Here is a 19,567-nt window from a genome sequence, read left to right on the forward strand (position 1 = left end):
ACCAGTTTCGTTGTAAATCCAGTGTAAACCACAGGACTGTCACTCTTGTTAGTTAGGGTCATCGGTGTACTTTGGTGGTACTGACTGTGAGAGATGCTGCACTCTGTTTTCAGCTTCCCTCTCGGCAAAGGAACAGGCATTTCTTAGGAACTTTGGTAACAAGGTGCTCATGACATCATGCAGCTTTGTAATGTTTACGCTGTGAGGGAAAGGTGGCCCTATTTCATTTTTTTATTTAACTTATCCCATCTCCAGGAGCCCTGGGGCACAGAAGGGCCTCTGACATAACCTGGCTCTTGTGAGACTTCTTCTGAGGCTACGTAGCTGTTTCAGGTGGTGGTTTACGCTGAAGGAGAAACAGGTTCCTTGCTGGTGTTTGCCGAGACAACGAAGAGGCGACTTACAGTTTCAGCACCATCATTGTCTCAAACGTGTGTCATACTATGGCCAAAGTTATACTTCGTTTAAAATTTCCCCTTTCCTCAGTAAGTTTCTCACTACTGTACAAAGGCAATTAGTAGCCTGAGTTGTTCTTGGGTCACTTTGTGATGATGCCAGAGGAAGGCTGAGGAAGTAGAATTGAAGAAATTTTCTAATTATACATTTGCGTCCCTCTTGCACATGCCTTCAGTGCAGGAAATACTAGCCTCCTTCAGACCTTTGCAACCCCGTGAGAAACCTTGATTTTTCTCTTTCCTTATGGCCTTTCACTGCTGTAATTAGAGCGATCCCCAGAGCTGCAAGTGTCACCTACTCAGGTGGTACCTGTAGTGTCCCCTCAGTGTCCTTACAGTACTTTCAACTGCTGTGCCCACTCCGCTTTCTGCACCTCTTATTGTAGATTTTTCTCATTCCTCCCATGTTTTATGTGTCTGTGCAAGAGTTACATGCTGTGGCTCAAAACCGTGCATGTTCTGTCTGTAGTTCACTAGCCATGTGATCCATGTTCTCGGTTGCCCGGGGAGTAAGCTTGCTCTCTGTTTTCATCTGCAGAGGTACAAGTGGGATCTCTGTGTTCAGCTCTCCGCTGATTTCCATTTCTCTTTTGGGATTTAATGTTTTCAAGACCCCTGGCTCCTGGTCCATTTTGGCTGACATTGAGCAATGTTGTGCCAAGATACTAGAGCACACAAATCTTTTTACCTTGGGAAACCAGGTTAAATACATGTTGAAATGTTCTTAACATTGTAAGGCAAATTCTGTAGTTATTGTTTCTCCCTGTGCTTTGGAAACAGCAAGGGAAGGGGTGGCTCAGCCCACCTAAAGGTAAGAAAATCTAGCCTGAAATAGTTATAATAAATGCTTGAGTTCAAATCCTCAGCTGACGTAAGCCTGCACTACTCTCTTCGCATTAGCAGCACTCTGACAAATACACCACAGTGCATTTATTTATTTTTAAAGGAAATGGTGCCTGTATAGCTCAAAATGGGTTGTAAATGGCTTCTTTGAAGTGGAATAGGTGCTCTGATAAAGAAATAAGGTATTTCTTAATATTAAAAGTCCGCTTCATTTATATTTTATATATACTGAAATATATAGACCGAAGAAGAAGGCAGGCAGCTTTATTTAGTCTTTCATATTCAGACAATTTTCAAAACAGGAGATATATTTTCCTTTGGAATTTATATAAATTTTGAGGTCAGACCAAGAAAAAGTCAAATACATCTCGCAACCAGTGCCGTTAGGTAGAAATAAAAGTAATATAAAATGCAGCAGTTTTTGTTACTGCTTTCTGACTCACTCCAAGAGAGAGCAATATTGTTCCAGTAGTAATGTGAGTGAGTGGTTTTACAAACCATAACCCTTTCCAAATACTGTCAGTTCTACAATATTGGCTTTTGATGATGGGGTGATATATTTGCCTTACCAACATGGTAATAACCCTTCCCACCCCCTTGTTGTATGAAATAAAAAAATTGAAAAAAAAAATCTACTTCGTGATTCTGAAAACACAGATGCAACAAAACAAGGCAGTTTAAACACTTTGTCTCTTGGAATATTTGAGGATTGCTTAAGCTAATGAGCTTTTGTATTAGACAGTGAAATGAAACCAAGACCCTGTTCTCAATCATACCTGACTTTTATACCAAGGAAGAGAACTGTCCCTTCATTTCTGTATAAAAAAAGCATGCAAATCATATCATCATACTGTTACTGCATCTAACTTTACCAAAGCAGATGCTTGTGATTTTTAATCCCATGGGATATGTGATCTATAAATATGAAGAAGAGCCAAAACTTGTTCAAAAAACATTTTGAGATTTTGAATTTAATCACAGGAGAGTTGGAAGCAGAATTCCCATGGGAGTGCTTATGTGTTTCATCTCAGCTCTAGCAGCTCTGAACTCGGCTACCATTTTCACCGTGCATTGTGTATGCTATGGTATGCAGTACCACCTGGGAGCTCCAAATCTCTGCAGGCAATTTTCTGGAATATTTGGGGGAAAGTCTGTTCTCATACAACAAGAGATGTTCCACCTGGGTCCGTTGTATACCATTTTTTTAATTCAATCGCTATATTTTATTTGTGTTAACACATCTATAAAGGACTGTCAGTGATACCTAAAACCAGGAAAAGAAAAGATTAGAGTAAGAAGTTAAAGGTAGCCAACTCCAGAGCCATTTAAAGGTAAAAGCAATCCAGAGGAAATGAAAGCATAAGGTTCCCATTCAGCAACCTTCTCTCCCTAACTGTTGTAAATAGTAAAGTAGTGAAGGAAGTTGGTTTTGGCTGAGCAACGAGCACAGTAGTCAGAAAGATAACCAATTCTTTATGTGGCTTCAGGTTTACTTCTCCCTGTGCAGAATTAGCTATTTCCTTGTGTCCAGAGCAGCCTTCCCTAGCTGTGCACTTTAAAAGTTTAGGAAATCCTGTTCAGACAAGTATGCACTTTTCAAAAGCGTTTCTCTCCCTCAAATCTAAACCAGTTTTTGATGAAACACTCAAAGGCTCTTTCTCTGAGGGTTATTTTTATGTCAGATTTCAGCTTTTGATCCTCATCTGTTTTCCATGGTTAAAGCTATTAAAACAGCAAGATCTTTTCCTGTATTAGGGAAAAGTGTGTGTCCTCTCTCTCAAAAGAACATCTTTGTTGTTGTTGGTGGTCTTAAACTTTTTTTGTAGAGAAGAATCTTATTTTGAACAGGAATTTATCCTTCTGTCCCTGTATAGTATTCCTTGGAGAACTGGAGAATTAGAGCCTTATCTTTGGGAGAAATGTGACACAGCAGTCAAAAAATTTCTGAATTAAGAGTTTGAAAAACAGGGCAGAATGGTATTTGTCATGCAACCTTAACCCAAGTGATTATTCTGCATTATAATAGCAAAACTGTAGCTGGCACAAATGTGACTGACATTTAATTATAACTACTTATATCTATGTTTATAAGCTGTAATTAAAAATAATTTTGCCTTTACACTTCATTTTGAAAATCAGTGAAGGGAAGGGATATTTCCGAAAGGTCAACTTACAGAGCAGCATCTCATCCATTTTTTTAGAAACTTTCTTTCTCCTGCTCATTATATCATGCTTTAATATAATAGTATTTTCTTAATTTTCAAGTTATTCTAAAATATAGTGACAGAAACTTTTAAGATGGGAAATCCATGAGAGCCAGTTAGTACATAGTGTCGATTACTTGTAGTACCTAATGATACATCATCTGTTATAATGAGCACCAGTCTCAACCACAACCACAATTGTACACGCTGTAACCACGTTGTAAATACTAATCATAATAATTTACTAAAACAATGGCATTTGCATTCCATTATTAACCTCAGCTATGCTTTACTAATTGGCATTAAACATAAGAAAAAAAATCCTAATATTCTTTGTATTCCACGTTAAGAGAGCTAAGATTTTCCTAAGCATTTATTACCTTACTGTATTCTGACTTCTGTAACTAATACTCTTGATGCTAATGCCCTGAGTGAGAAACAGAAGTGTCAATACAAGTAGCAAAAGTGAACAATCCTTAGCAGTGTCACTAAAAGTAGAAGTTAGGTCTATACTAATAGTTCTGCCATTCATCCTGGAGCTCCATAGGCTCTGGAGCCTCGATACTGGCTATATTCAACATCTTTGTAATCACTAGTGGACATGACTCTTTGGCAGCCTGTGGCATTTGTGCATGCAGCTTTTCCAAGAGATAAGTTTTCCATCTAGATGATAATCAAATTTGTATTTTTATACAGATGTTTGGGAGGATCACTATGACAGTTACCATAATGTTCGCTGGCTGGCCAAGGCAACATACCCTTGACAGTGTGACTTTACAGATCTGGCAGAAGAATAAGATTTTATCCTAATTTAAAGTTAATGAGAAAAGATGGCCACAACTTGGGCTTGTACTTAGTAAGACTGTTTATGCTAGTTGACACAGAGCCCATTTACCATCTCTTCATTAATGAAAATGCACTATTTCCAATTTTTTGGAAAGTATTTGCCAGTACATCTTTGAATGAGGTCATTTTTAATGGATTGCTTCCTTTTCCCCCCTAAAACACACCCAGAAATAATTGCATAGGCATTATGTCCCACTGAGCAGATACAGATTAGGTTTCAGTGACTCTCATTCATGGGATGGAGGCTTCTTGAGCTCTTCTCCCTGTCATCTCACCCTCTACCTGAAGTTCTGCCTTGACTGAACAGCATGTAAGGTCTGAAGTCTCAGATTTTCTCCTGTTACAGAAATATTTTCGTTATTTCTACTAAAGTGACTACAGTTATAGAATGAGTAATGCTAATGACCCAGCCACATGTTTTCAAACATAATCCTTTACTCGAAGAAATACAGGCTTCTCGTTTTGAAATTCTTGTCAAGTTGGATGACTGAAAAGTGAGACACTAAAAATAAGTGACTGATTTTGATAATGCTATCCTAGAGATTAAAAAGGCAGACGTTCTGGTAAGCAATTTAGACAGCAGTTACTGAGAGTGGGATATATTCAGTTAATTTTAATCATCTAAAATTAAAGGCAAGATTAAATTGCTGAAACACAGATATCTTGTGCCACTTAAGAAACCCAGCTACATCCTACCTTTCCTCCAGCTGCTTCTCCAGTAGAGCAGACAGACTGCCAAGATCTGCTGAACGCTGCCCTGTTGTAACAGTTTGATTGTGTCACGTCACCCTTTTTTTCCTTTGGGTCAGTCCCTTGAGCATGAAGGGTTCTTAAATGTGGAACTGGCGCTTCGTGGTAGTCCAGGAAAGTTAAATCTCGTAGGATGCCTAGGGTAAGAAATCTATTTAGTGCGACTTCTTCATGTATCAGAGACCAATGGGAGTGCTGAAGGATATAGCAAATTGAGACAATAGAAAGTGTTGGTCATTTACTTATTAAAATGTCTAAAGGCTGTAATGAGGTGGTGTTTCATTATTGACATTAGCAATATATATAGGGAGATGCCATTCCTACTTCGAGCAGCTTACAGATTACTATGACACTTTTTTTTTTTTTTTACAGACTGTAGAAACACTATTTTATAAATAATTGAGGATGTGATGCATTTATAAATTGCTGTAAAAGAATAAGTGGTGCTTTCATGAATGAAGGATTTGATGACGGGAGGAAAAATAGCCCTTAAACAGCCATTCAGTTCTGGGCAGCTGAATAATGGACAAAATATTCACCACATTGTCTGACAAAAATTGACAAGGATTGACTCAACCAAGAAAAAAAGGGTGTTTTTTTTTTTCATCTGTTAGATTTGGAGTCTTCAAATAAGGATTAATTCTAGAGATGAGAAGGAGGGATGAAGTTTTATTTTGGAGAATATTGTCTAGATATTTTTAAACTTATTTTTCCTGGCATACTGTTAGCCAAATGTTCCCTCCTTGGCATTTTAAGAATATCTGTATTTCAAATCTCTTTAAGTTATATGTCTACAGATGCCACACACAACTTACTGGAATGATATGAAAAAGTATTGACTTCAGTGATTTTTCAAAAGACCCCTGGTAGATATATATTGTATTGCTAGGAATAATGCAGAAAATAGAGAGTAGGAGAATGTTTTGCTCAGTCCAAGCTGGAAGGTATGGGAAGTTCAAATCACTGTTGAGTGTTTACATGGGTGAGGCAGTGTTGGGAAGCACGTACTGAACCGGGCTAGTACCTTCAGGGAAGCCTGCAGTCTTTGTATTCTCATTCTGTCTTCTTTCCATAACTGAATTTAAAAAAAATGTTCCGTCTCTCATGGCCTTTTAAAATTAGTAACGAATACTGCATATCCTACCGCTACGTTTTTTTACCACCTTGCTTCCATTGCAGTTTTGGCTAACCGGGAACAAGACTCAAAGTTTAAAAAACTGAAATTAAATGCTGTTATTACCAATTAACTCATCTTGTAGTTGTTACAAGAATGGGGTCCTATAGTAAGCTGAGAGGGAAACACAGCTGTGAAGAGAAGAGCTGCACACTGTTAGGTGCAGTCAGATGACAGACTTCTGCATTTTTAACAGGAGTTCTCAAAGATTAAATTAAAGCTAATCAGGGTACAGTGGAAAAAAGTTTTCTTTAAGCACATGACAGATTGCGGACAGGTTCGATTCCCAGCTCAGTAGCCGTGAACCGCTGTGTGTGTTTGTTTTACCTCGTGGCAGAATGGTTGTTTCAATTCAATGCATTCAGTTTTGTAGTTAATTCCTAGCTCTTACTGGTCTTAGGGAAAACCACGTAGTAGGAGCAGAGAACAATGAACATTTATATCCAAATAATTCTAGGCTTTGATGGGGTTAGGATTTGAAAGCGCATCAGGGATGGGAATAGATGAACGGTGCCTCGACAGGCATCCTTAGGTACAGAACTGAGGATGTGAATGGGGCAGGAGACATCCTTTCCCATTGGTACCGCAGTTCAACTTCATTCCCAGTGAGCAAGTGAAGAAGTTCGTTACTGTCAGCAACGCTGTTGCTCGCTGTCAGGAGTCAGGAGCGACGGGGACCTCCTGTACCTCCCAGCCCCTTCCTTCCTCTTCTGAGCGATTATATCATACAGTCCCCAAGCTAATTTGATTCAACTCACTTTAGAAAATGCCTTTGATCCTCTAATGGTCTTATTGGTAGACTGTCCCAGAAATTTATATTCCAGGAGTGTCTGACTATGTCCCTGGCTTGAAGTCGACATTACCGTTTGCCCTAATTCTTCCAATTTTGGATATCTTCAATAAGCAAGCAAGGAATGATCAGGCATGCTTGATTTTTCTCCACATGCCAGGATCCTTCCAAAATGCCGTTGTTTCATATTTACATGGAAAGATGGAGAAGCATGCTACACTCCGTGTGCACAGTATAGAGCGAGTCTTAGTTTCTAGGGCTCCTAATAAAATGCCTAAATATCCATCTTGTTCAAATAAATCAATAAACAGAAATGAAGTTCAGAAAAAAATCAATGCATCTAAAACTGAACCAAGTGAGGGTTGGTTCTGAGGAATAAAGAGTTGTTTTCAAAGCCAATTAAATACCAAATTTGTACAAATCAATTACATTGCTAAAGTTTTGGGTTTGCCTTTCACTAAAAATACCTAAATTAGTGCTTCTTTCATAGCCTACCATGTCTGCATCAAATTTAAAGCGTCTAGGAAACCTGCACTGACTGAAAATCCTCTGAATGTAACTATATATCCTATAAAAGCAGATGCAGTAAGAATATGAAGAAGAGAAAGAGGAAGAAAACTGGTGACAGTGCATGTTTAAAATAATTTAAAAAGATACTAGAACATTTTATTAGCAAGCTGCTATTCAATTTGCTGTGACTTTGTGAAAGTCTGGGACTTTCACAAAAGCTGTAGTTAATCCTTTTATATTACAAGAGGGAAAAAACGTGAAGGCAGTGAGTATTGTTTTCATGCTGGTGTTGTCGCTGTGAGGTCGGGTGTAGCTGTGATACCGTTTGAGAGGGGCAGTAGGACGGAAGCTGCCTAAAGTCTGTTGTTCCTAAACGAATCTGCAACCTGCCTTTGAGGATTTAGGCTGGCATGAGGTGGGAGGTGAATCTAATGCCAGTTGTCTCTGCAGAGCGATACTGTGCAGCAGCTGGGCTTGATTCTTCTTCTTCCTCACTGCTTCCAAACCGGTATAGCACTGGTGTTGTACTTTATGTTATACTTTACGTTTTGGGGTGTAATGGGAGAGTGAGCCAGTCTGCAAAAGTTACAGGTTGCGGGTTTGGACAAGTATTGCTTAAAATGCTCAGTTGAGTTTATACTTACTGATGCACATATTTAAAATAACCACAGCAGTAATGTGATGCGCTGAGCACAGTCTCGCACAGTCACACGACAGCAACACTGTCGGCAGTATTTCTCAGTTTTAAGAAGGAACGGGTCTCTGAAGGACTGTATCAAAGTTCCTACCTGTTTTCTAACTACTTTAATATAACTTTGACTTGCTGTTGTTTTTATGGGACTGTTTAGATTGCTGTCAGTCAGTTTTCTTTATCTGAGAACTCTTCCATCTTTTTGGACCGAAAATAGGTGTGCCTGCATTTGCCAGCTCTGTAGGTATCTTCATTATTTTTGTTTATGCTCTGGTAAATCCTTGAGGACACTCCTACAATTGTGAGTTTATTTATTTTATGGCTATTGCCAGTCTTATGAACATTGTGAATAAATAATATATATGGCCCTTTACATTATTAATCCTTTAAGTTTTTTGCTTCACTCTCCTCTTTTGACTGTGTTGTAATGCGCTCTCCCTCCACAGCTGCAAAATGGTTGATTCCAGTACGCTTCTCTTGATTTCCATAATTATCCTCGGTGATGCGTGAGGATGAATGCAAATTTGTTAGCAAAATGATAATTCCTTATCGTGACAAGAAAAAAGCAGAATTGTCTGTCCATAAATTAAAACAACATTATTATTGGGTTTGATCTATTTTATAAAGTAGCAGGCACCTCTTAGACAGAAAGAGGTCCTCGGAGTAAATGACATTAATTGGAAAAAAACTAAAAAACGTTATGAAGCTGTCATTTTTCTTATATATCAGTACTGCAATCATGTAAATGCTACTCACATGTCACCCAGATGTCTTCGGCATGCAAATTTGAGGGGACTGATCAGCATAAATATTAATTTATTCTGAGGTGCTGAGGTCCTTGCAAACACTAATCCCCATAACACTCCGGTAGGACGAATGGGCGTTTTCATCTTCCTCTCCCAGGGAGAGGCTGGAGGCGTAGGGAGGTTTCTGTTGTAATTCTAATGTTATGTGCTGGCCTGGGCTGGGACGGGGAAGAGAGCCTACGTCTCCTGCCTTCAAGTCCAAGCTATTAGTTATTTGTCACCAACCTCTGCCTCACTCAGAGGGCTAATTTTCTTGCTCAAAACAAGGATTCTTCAACTCCTTTGCTTCCCCGCTCGGGGAGCCAAGAGTGCTGTGCAAACAGATCTTCCCATTCACAGTCACATGTGGGATATTATAATTTCCCTGAAATAGAAAAGTGGTATCTGAGAAATATTTGTAATATTTTAAGACAACTTCTAATTCACGTTAAAAAAGAAGTAATTGGTCACTGAGTGACTAGTCAGCTCTCTGTATAGTACTACAAATTCAAAGCTCAAGGGGATGGAAAAGGACTTGAAAAATGCTATTTTCAAGCTTGTGTCATATTATTTTGTGGGAAGTTTGGAAATGTGGAGTGGTTAATATTCCTCTTTACAGTTCCTTTTTTTTTTTCCTCCCCCCCCCCATACAGAGTCCTTCCAGTTGAACATGGAAACAAGTTTCATTATTTCCCTGGTATTTGTTTCTGCTCTGGCAGTGTGTATACAAAGGACTTTAAAAAATTACTGAGCGGGGAAATATAATTGGCAGATATTTGCTAAAAATTTTAGTCAGTCTTCTGCCGCAAAGAGAGGAGGTGTAAGTGTCCAATTCTGTTCAAGTCCTTCTCTGATGTTTTCATACACTTTGGGTTTTTTGTTTGTTTGGTTTGTTTTTTCTGCTTGTGGAAATCCTAATCACTCAGCTGCTCGTAGCAGTGTCCAGCCTCCTCCACGGATCATTCGAAGCAACAGCACAGCAATCTTCGTGATGCAGATCCCTTAGCAGAGTATTCCTGTAAGGGTGCAGAAATAGCAAAACTAGCTGAATCTAAACAAGTGCAGGCTTCACCAGGGAACAGATTCAGATAAACTGGCTTAAAATTATGATTTAAAGTGCGTCGAAAGTCCTTCTGTGATGTATCCAAATAGGTTGCTATCCAGTGGCAGCCAGTGCATCCCTTCTGGCACTACTGGCAGAGTGAGAAAACACAACTAAGCATCATGTTGTGAACTGGAGTGCAGCCGATCACTTCGTTGGGTGCTTGCATGCCACTGACCGTAGTTTGTCAGGGAAAAATTAAGAAAAATTTGAGTTCAAACAAATGTCGCATTTAATGTCAGCGCAAGCCTAATGGCAGAGGAGTGAGTAGTCAAGCAACAGCGTTGTGATTTAAGTCAGATAAAAGATCAGCAGCAAACGAAACGCTTGTTGTTTGTGTTTGGAGAGGCCGGAGCGGTGATTCGGTAGGCTTTTAGCAGTCCAGCGGTTTAGGGCTTGTTATTTACTGTACCAAGAGCCACCGGAAGGGCCCTGCAGTCACAGCAGTGCTGGGCAGTCAGTGTCTAAGGTGTCCAATTCAAGACGGATGGCTGGCTGGATGGCTAGTGGATGGCCGGATGGGTAATGTCAGGTGGAATATATCAATTTCCTCCTGTGTAATGAAGGATTGACACTTTCCCAGATCCCTTCATAAGTATAAGCGTATGCTTTGGGACACCACTGACCTGTAGTTTGGACCAGTGACTGAAATATTAGTTTTTGTTATCCAAACCATTTTTTTAAATGTCCATCCTAATCAATGTGACTAATGTTGTAACTTGTAACTGTATTAAATTAGTCTGAAGACAGATTAATATAGAAGAGATGCTCTTAACCTGACTTTTCAGCATTACAAAATGTATGTAGTTCTGTCAAGGAAGTTCATCAAAGGGTTCAGCTGAAAAGGTGTATCTGCAAATGTACAATACGCGTAAGCTACTTTTCAGCCATACCACTCTGTTATCAGCATTTTTTAATAGTTTAGATGTAATTTTTATAAGACAAACTTAGTTAACATCCTTTAATCACTTTTAAGCTTATGAATCATTTTGGATAGGGAAGGTTTTTTTTGTTTTTAAATGAATCAAGTAACATTTTCATTCTTCAGCGTGTGGGAGTTACAAGGGTAAAAAACCCCTGATGCTGTCACACTGTGTGTCTAATGAATATTAGACTGCTAAGCAAAGCCAAGCATTTGGCAGCATAACCACAGTGTTTATAATCAAGATGTTTAGTGGAAGTAGCCAATTGTTATGTTAAATCAACAGAAGCCATCTCACTTTGCCCTGTATGAGTTCAGTTTATCAAGTGGCTCTTTCCATCTGGTTTTCCTTTTTTTTTTTTTTTTTTTTTTTTTTTTTCCTATGAGTAGTCTTAAATAACAGCGTGTTCATCATTCCACCCTCCTGCCTCAGTTTTGTCTCCGTGAGATCAACACGCATAGGACAGCAGTTTTGTACATGGAAATTTCACATGGCTAACGCCAGAAAATCTTTTCTTTATAAATATTTTACCTAAAAAAAGGATCCGATATAGTCTGCAATGTGGCAGTTCATGTTATTCCTGTTTTTAAATAAGAATGCTGATACGATATATGATCCGGGATAAGCACTGCTAATATGGATAGAGAGGGTACCGAGGGGATTCCTCTGAGCCATTGCACAAACACTGTCCTGGAGAAGGTGCCTGTCTTCTGAGATGTTTCTGTGTCACACCAGCTTCTTGGAAGCGGGCTTTGGAAACAGGCTGGGAATTAGACTCTTTTCCAGTTCTTTCGGCAGCAGAATTTTTAAAATTAAGAGTTTGGGGGCTGATTGGGATTTTTACAGAAAGCTTGTTGTGTTTCATACTTTGATGATACTTTCGGCTGCAGTGTAGCCTTGTCCCCCGTGCTCTGCAGTGAAGAGTTGCTGTAGGACTACCCCTCAGAGGTGGTTGAATTTCGCTTGTGACATTGTACTTCAGCAAAGAGGAATGTGCTTAATTCTTTTGACAAATTGCAATAGTCATTTCTGGTTTTGATTAGTATATAGTCATACAGACATCGTTGTGGTATAAACACAGCAAAATAATGCAACATACTTTTAAGCAAATACTTCCTGTCAGAAGTTACAGGCATTTATTAAGACACAGCTCAACTGCAAAATTATTTGAAAGTATTGAATAGAAGTCTGATAGATAAAATGACTATGAAAGAGCTAAAATGATACAAAAAGCTATTCAGTTTCCCAGGAATGCAACAATGTTACAGATCTAGTAATAGAGATAGCTTTAAATGAAACATTTTAAGAATACTGAGAAAAAATGATAAACCTGTAAGGGTAATAGAGTTGGTATAAGAACTATCATCTCACTAATAAGGGTCAACTGATGATGCCAACTGACATTTTAAAATTCAATTTAAAAGTCCATATTATTAACTATTTCATTCCTCCTGTTAAAAAAAGATACAGCGAGCATCACAGATCTGTGTAATGTGCATTTTTTAATAGTTTCCTCTGTTACTTATATGCCAGATGGGAGAATATAAGAACAAGTCTATAAGCCAAGAAAAGCCAGTGGGCATATTCTGATCTGCAGAGTATATGCTAGCTAGGGAAAAGGACATGCTGTCAAATCGTATTAGCTACCACATGCCACTCAACAGGTGTCAGGTAAAAGTTTGCTTGTGGTTTGTTTGTCATATAGCTCCATTTGAGTTAACTTGCTGCCTTACTTTCATATCAGGGACTGGAAGCAGTCTTTATTTAATGAATTGCAAATGAACAAGAATTGGCCACAAAAAGTAAAAATACACAATTTCAGGGCAACAGATTTCTTGCATCCCTGAATTAAATCAAAATAGATTTCATACCATAAAGCTGGGGAACTTACTTAAAGAAATATTATGTTAGAGCCACTTCCTTTTATTTTTAAATCCTCAGGCACTGAATGGATTTAGGCACATTTTGTGATGTTCTGTGCTGTGTGAGTCTCTGCTGACTTCCACTGTAGTCAGCACTGGACGCCTGGTGTACGTGCAGGGCTCCATACTCTTGTAAAATAAAATATCAAGATCTATGCTGTTTCCGCATTGAGCTGGAATATTGCTGCTTTCTTTGTAGTGTTTTGGAAATGTGAAAAACTGTGTGAAAGCGTAAACAAACGGGAAGATCATGGATCAATATTATTAATTGTAATTTGTACCGAGAACATGTGATAATCCAGAACAAGGTTGTCTTATCCAAAGAAGTTGTTCAAGGAAGGTATATAAATACATCTGTGTAGCAGATGACCTACAAAGTGATTGTTATGCTTGTCAGTCTTTATTATCTGTGTGAAATTCTTAAGTGTGTTTAAAAAAAAATCACTGTCTATATATACAGTACAGATTGGCAGGACTGCAGCCTATTGCACAAGCACGGAGTGATGAGACGGCTTTCCCAAGGTCATAAAGCAACCAGGAGGTATCAGCTGCCCTAGTTCCTTTCACTAACAAGTAGACCACTATTCTGCAATTAAAAATAAAAAAAATGAAAAAAATTCCATTTTAAACTACTAAAAAAAAAAGGGTAAAATTACAACATGGAGCTATGAAGAAGTAACGTAAACACACTGTCAGTGACAGAGAATCCAGAACTTCGGATTCTCCATTTCACTTAGCCCTTGAACTGACACAAGCCCAAGCTGCTTGAAGAAGCAGTTTCACTTCCAGCCTCACTTTTCCTCCTCTGTCATCAAACCAGTTTGTATAGAGGCCTGATAGACCAGATCCAGGACCTGATTTAGCTGAAGAAAATAACCTTTTCTCTGAGCTCAGCCAAGAGATGAGATCCCCGTTGCGGTTGGAGTCTGCTTGGTAGCCTGCTGGTGGGAAGCAGGAGCTGGGGTTGGGGAAAGGGCTGGAGCTTGTCTCTGGGGGCAGGACCTGCCCCTTCCAGGCAAGTGTTAAGTGAACTGAATCCTCCAGATGGTCTGTGCATAGTGTACAGTAAGAGCCAGTACATTATATAAGTAGGGAAACAAAACTTCCTTTTTTCTTGCATGACAAGCTAGAGCAAAATTTTCTGAATGAAGCAGCTTTCAATAAGTCTGTAGCTGACAATTGTGTGATCTAGTCAAGAGCAGTTCAGCATCCAGCTTCAATTAGAATATGCTCCCACCGGTAAGATAACCAGAAGAGGCCAAAGATGACAGGAACAACTCAGTATTTCCTGAGATAATACAATTTTAGTACATAAAGAGAAGCCCCAGGAGACGTTCCTGGAAGTGTTACAGATGGTAGGACTGGAATAGACAGAGAGGCCAGCTTTGTACCACTGTCACAGAGCAAATCCCGCGTTTTAATTCCAATGTAGTCCGTTTTCTTTTTCTGTACATTTAAAGACCCTTCAGGTTTCCTTAAGGAGTTTCTATTAGTTTAATTTAAAATTTATTTTACTATAAAGCTTACTAGCAGCCTCACTTGGTAACCTCTTTCATCTCTATCAGATATATACCCACCTACAAATATAGGTGTACATTTCTTTTACTTAGTGTAAATATGCAGTCGATTCCTTTCTTTTTTTTAAAAAAACCCCACTCTACACCTGCTTTTGTTCAGAGCTGCCTGTGTGTAGCTCTAGATGACGACAGCCTCCTCATCCTTGCTTTCTCCTTTGTTTCATTCTATGTCTTTGGGTGAAAGAGGAAAAAGCAATAAAGAAGAGGGAAAAAATCCTTAAAACAAGTGTCAATCAAAGGTGCTTAACAGGTGCCTCAAGCAAAGAAAGCCAGCGTTGCTCTGTGTTGCAGAGCAAGGCACTACTTTTATCTGCGGTGTTTCAAAAGCAGAATGGGATTTTTCTTTCTGTTTCTGTTGGTAGGAGAAAGGGAGCAGAGTGCACGGGCAGGGATTTCTGTTTGAGGTTTACAGACATGTGTTTAAATTACAAATAGCTGTCTTGTGTTATTTTAGTAGCTTATTTATAGGGAAAGATGGCCTTGGGTTTCAGGTGTGAAAGTGAAAATCAGAGGATATGGAGTTCTGTCCCAGGAGCAGCATTACCTTCCTAGGGGAGATAATGTAGGAGATTTGAATTCTGTCTGCAGAGCTGCCACAGTGCATTTATTCTTTTTAGTGGCATAGTGAGACTAATTTTATTAAACCTTTGAAGTACGTTTCACATTCTCAGAAGGCAGATGTGGTAGATGTGCAAAATATTAGTACTTGCAAATGTTTTAGATGCTAAAATACGTAAGAATAGGGCAGTGAATATGGTACTGCAGGCTGCTGCGTACCAAAAACTGAGGAGGTGCTAATTGGGGATAGGAATATTAATCTGCATCAAATAATCCACATTGGCATCTGACTGTTTGTTACGAAGGTTATGATTTAATTACTACTTTCGGGCAGATCTGAAGCTGCTCCATCAGATTGGTAAGATTAGATCTGCAATGCATGAAAGGGAAGGGAGATGTCTTGCCTAATACAGCTATGTCTTAATTAATCTCTCCCTGTCATGAATATAACAGACCTTGAGAAGGATTGACACCTTACATTACAGGAAACATGTTGCAACTCTCTTGCTCTAGTTCTTTCTCATTTCATGCATTTGGCGACATGCTTATTAGACAGTTTCAATGAAAATTAAGTTCCCCCACAAATAGCATCGTCCGCTAATGAGTAATAAAGTTTGGAACAAGCGAGCTGCTGTAAACAACAGAAGATGAATGCATTTGGAGAAAGGCTGCTAATCTTAAAACTCTTTTTTATTAATTTCTTAATAGCCATATATTATAGTACGCACACAAAGTCTGAAAGTTTAGGATAAGAGCCTTTAGAGTTTAATATTTTGAAGTCTAAGCAATATTTCATTACCGGTTTTTCTTTCATTTCAAATCTCTTCCCCTCCCCTCCTATCACAAGAGGAAGTAAACAATTCTTTCTTGATTAACAGATAATGAAATTGAAATTCAAATAATAATGAAAACTTGATTAAACAAATTGCTGTTTCCATCCCTTCATTTTTCTGTTGTTCAAGTGGATGAGAGGCAGTGGGGTAAAGCAGAAATAATGTGATGGTAAGGTGACATATGGTTTAATTTCTCTAATGACTTCATTTCAAAAAACCCCTCCAAACCTTAAGACTTGGTCCTGTTTCGAATGTTTTCAACAGAAGAAAAGCTTCACTTGGAAATGAAGGGAAGATGAGGTATAAGACTAGTATGAAAAAATCAAGAATCTATCATCACTAGATATTTAGATGAAACTGCCTGTGAAGATGGCTAGTTCCATATTCTAATTCTATTACAGAATTGCTAATTCTTGCTCATATATATGTATGTACACACACACACACACACACACACACACACACACACACACACACACACACACACACACACACACACACGGGACTTCTGTAGCTATTGGATCATGGTAACAATGTTTCTAAACAACCTGTAATAGAAAGCTATGATGTGCGGATATACCTCACAACACTTAACATTTTTTTGAGAATGGCAGAGAGATAGTAAGTAGCAGGGAAGCCACATGGCAGAGTAGCTGAAAATATCTAAATTTGGGATATTCATCCAATGGTTGTTGAGCCAGACCCAGCCTGCGAGAAAGTGCGAACAGGGAAAGAAGAGAGGCCGAGAGAAGCTGGCTGCTTCTCCAGCCAGTTGGCCAGTCTGTATGGAAACAGCATGGCCTAGCGTTTAATAACGCTAAGAGTTTTGTCTACCCGTATGTGGGAGACTCGCAGGAAGAAGGTTGGATTTCCGATGCAGAATTTAGGCTACCCTGGAAACTAGCTGCCAAATTGCCCTTTATCCAGGCTCCACAGTACAGGGAGTGGGACCAGCTGAGCTCTGCTGGGGTTCAGAGTCCTTCAGGCCGCAGGGTGAGGCCTGGGGAAGGCTGGTCCCCTTGTGCTGTTAGTATCAATTAAAAGCATTGACTGTACTAAGTCGTTGGTAATAGTTAAAACAGAAGAAAACTGATGCTAATTATGGTGGATATTTATGTAAGTTAAGTTTATATTAGAAAAGCGGCTGCACAGTTTACACAGCGTGTGAAGAAAAAGGTATGCCTAAAGAAAGACTGCACACTGTATGCTGTTTGTAAAATGCCCGCCCACATATACATTCAATGATGTAGACAGGGTACCTTCTTATTTTAGTATATTAAATACATTTCTAAGCAAGTAATGTCATAAAACTCACTCTATTGTTATGCCAACTTGTTGAAGCCTGTGCTTACTGTAGTTCGTATATTTTCACAGTTTGGTAAAGCCACCACAATATCCAAATTGCTGTCAACTTTTTGCTGAATAAATTTATCAAGTGAAATTGAAGAGGCTGCTAAAAGTGTCCTTATAAGCTTGCTGTCTTCATCAGGGTATTGACTTTACAATCGTTTTCCCAAATGTATTAATCAAGTATCCTTCAATTTTCTTGAAAGGTAATTTTTATATTTCTGATGTTTTGCTTGAAACCTGTAACAAGTTTTCTGCACAAAGTCTGTGAGGATGCTTTGACATACTGTACTTCTTATATCACTGAATATTTTGAAAACATAACTTCAACTGGAACAGCTTCCTTTTATGTTCTTAAAATATAGGTCTAATACAAGCACGTGCTTATCTTTGCATGTATACTTAGGTTAATCAGGGGTTTATTGCTGGCATTTTCAGTGTTAAAGAAATTAAATCCAAGGATCAGTGTAAGTGTGCCCTTCTAAAGGAAGCAGCCGTTCCAAACAGGGGTGTTTTCTGGAGGACCGGTCCTAATTATTGGACCATCCTGCATAGAAGTAGAATTCACCAGCACTCAAATCTTGGCAATTAATAATCTTTTGAATGCTAGGAGGAGAAATATTGTACCATGACAATATTCTGACTGTAAGTGTTGTAGTGGTAGCAATTATTTCATTAAAAAACAGTGGTTTTCCAGCATTCCTTCCTCATATTGTCCTGTCAAATTGGCAAGAAAAGGTGGTGAAACTTTACTGCTAGTGCCTGTATCCAGGGGTGCTGTTGTACAAACAGGATAGGGAAGAGCTAAGGTGGCGTCTTGTGCCCTCAGAGACATGGGGAAATCATTTAGGCAAACGTGTTTCAGAATGAATAGCCATCGCATGGTAACTAGACAGTTCAGACATTGTTCATCTGTCAAGCGAGTGTATAATAATGAATGTCTGCTAACAGAAAGCGCAGACCTGTGATCCCAAAAGGAATGTTTGATGAATATCAGGACCATCTTATTTGTACTTGCAAGACAAATCTATTTAACCTTTCTGATAGGGAAACAGCTGCAACCTAATATTTCAGAAAAGATACATGTTCCTTTTTAATCAGTGAAAAGTTTCATGATTAATAGGTCTTGGGATGCAATATTTTTTAATTTCTGAGTAATGCATAACATGTATTTGATACATTGGGAACACAGTTCTACAGATAAAAGATCTGTCAAATCATCATTAATTTCTGAAGATTTCCAAAACCAAAAATTAGATTCAGGAGGTGCTTGACTTAACAATCTAAATGAGCATAAATTGTCTTCATTTGATACTGATTAGAGTAGGGTAACTTTGGTTAAGAAAACCTGTTTCATTTTGCTCACTTAATGGCATACTGGCATCTTTCTAGTTCCCTCTGGCATTTATTATGAATTTATTAGCTAAGAGTGTATAGCATTAATGCTTTTTGGAACTTTGAAATTACAAATATTTAAGTGTTTTATTGCAGAGGTGAATTATAAAGTGTTTTACATGCATTTTAAAAAAAGAAACTAGCTGTAGCTTGGATAATGGGAAATCCAAACTTTATACCAGACCATAAACTTGTAATTTTTTAAAAATTAGATACCGTATTTTGTGTCTGATCATAGCAGGATGTAATCCAGACCATCCATCATCATGGCATGGCACGGCACTCAATCTGCATAATATTTTCCCTCCACAGTTTACAGAAATCCGCTCTGCCTTCAGCATGATTCAGTCTCTGAGTCCTCACCTTCTGACAGGCGAGATGCCTGCTGAAATAATGAGCTTCTGGAGGCAAAAGCCTGATCTTGAATCCTAGCTTCGTGCTGGCCACCTCATTGCTCTCTCTCTTGAAACAGGAGTCCTCCCCTTGGATTAATGTTTTTTCCAAAGACCTCCTTCTTGCTCTTAGTTCCCCATATCTTTCTCATAGCTGTGCTCTCCACCTTCCTTAACTCACTCTTCCCCCCTCCCTGCAGTTTCTACTCTATAGTGTGATATTCCCTTCCCCATCTCTGGAATCACCCCACCAGGTTCAGGCTGAGCTTTCCAGTCCTATGATTCTCAGCTATGGGATACCTAATTAGAGTCTGATGGTAGCTTAAGTGGGACCTATTCTAGCCCATAAATGCTATGAGAAAAATCTTACCATCCTCCCCAGCAGCCTGAGTAAAAAACAGTCCCCAAAAGACCACAAAAGAATGAACATTTGTCGTTTTGTTGCACTTAAGAATGTTTTATTCCCTCCG

At 38.8% G+C, this 19,567-nt stretch overlaps 1 protein-coding gene across 2 annotated transcripts in view; it reads left to right on the plus strand.

The window, feature by feature from the left end:
- Positions 1-19,567, plus strand: part of CCSER1 (coiled-coil serine rich protein 1) — a 712,792-nt gene that overhangs the window by 333,714 nt on the left and 359,511 nt on the right. The window lies entirely within an intron of this gene.

This window comes from Dromaius novaehollandiae, chromosome 4 (genome assembly GCF_036370855.1).
Source record: "Dromaius novaehollandiae isolate bDroNov1 chromosome 4, bDroNov1.hap1, whole genome shotgun sequence".
Taxonomy (NCBI): Eukaryota; Metazoa; Chordata; class Aves; order Casuariiformes; family Dromaiidae; genus Dromaius; species Dromaius novaehollandiae.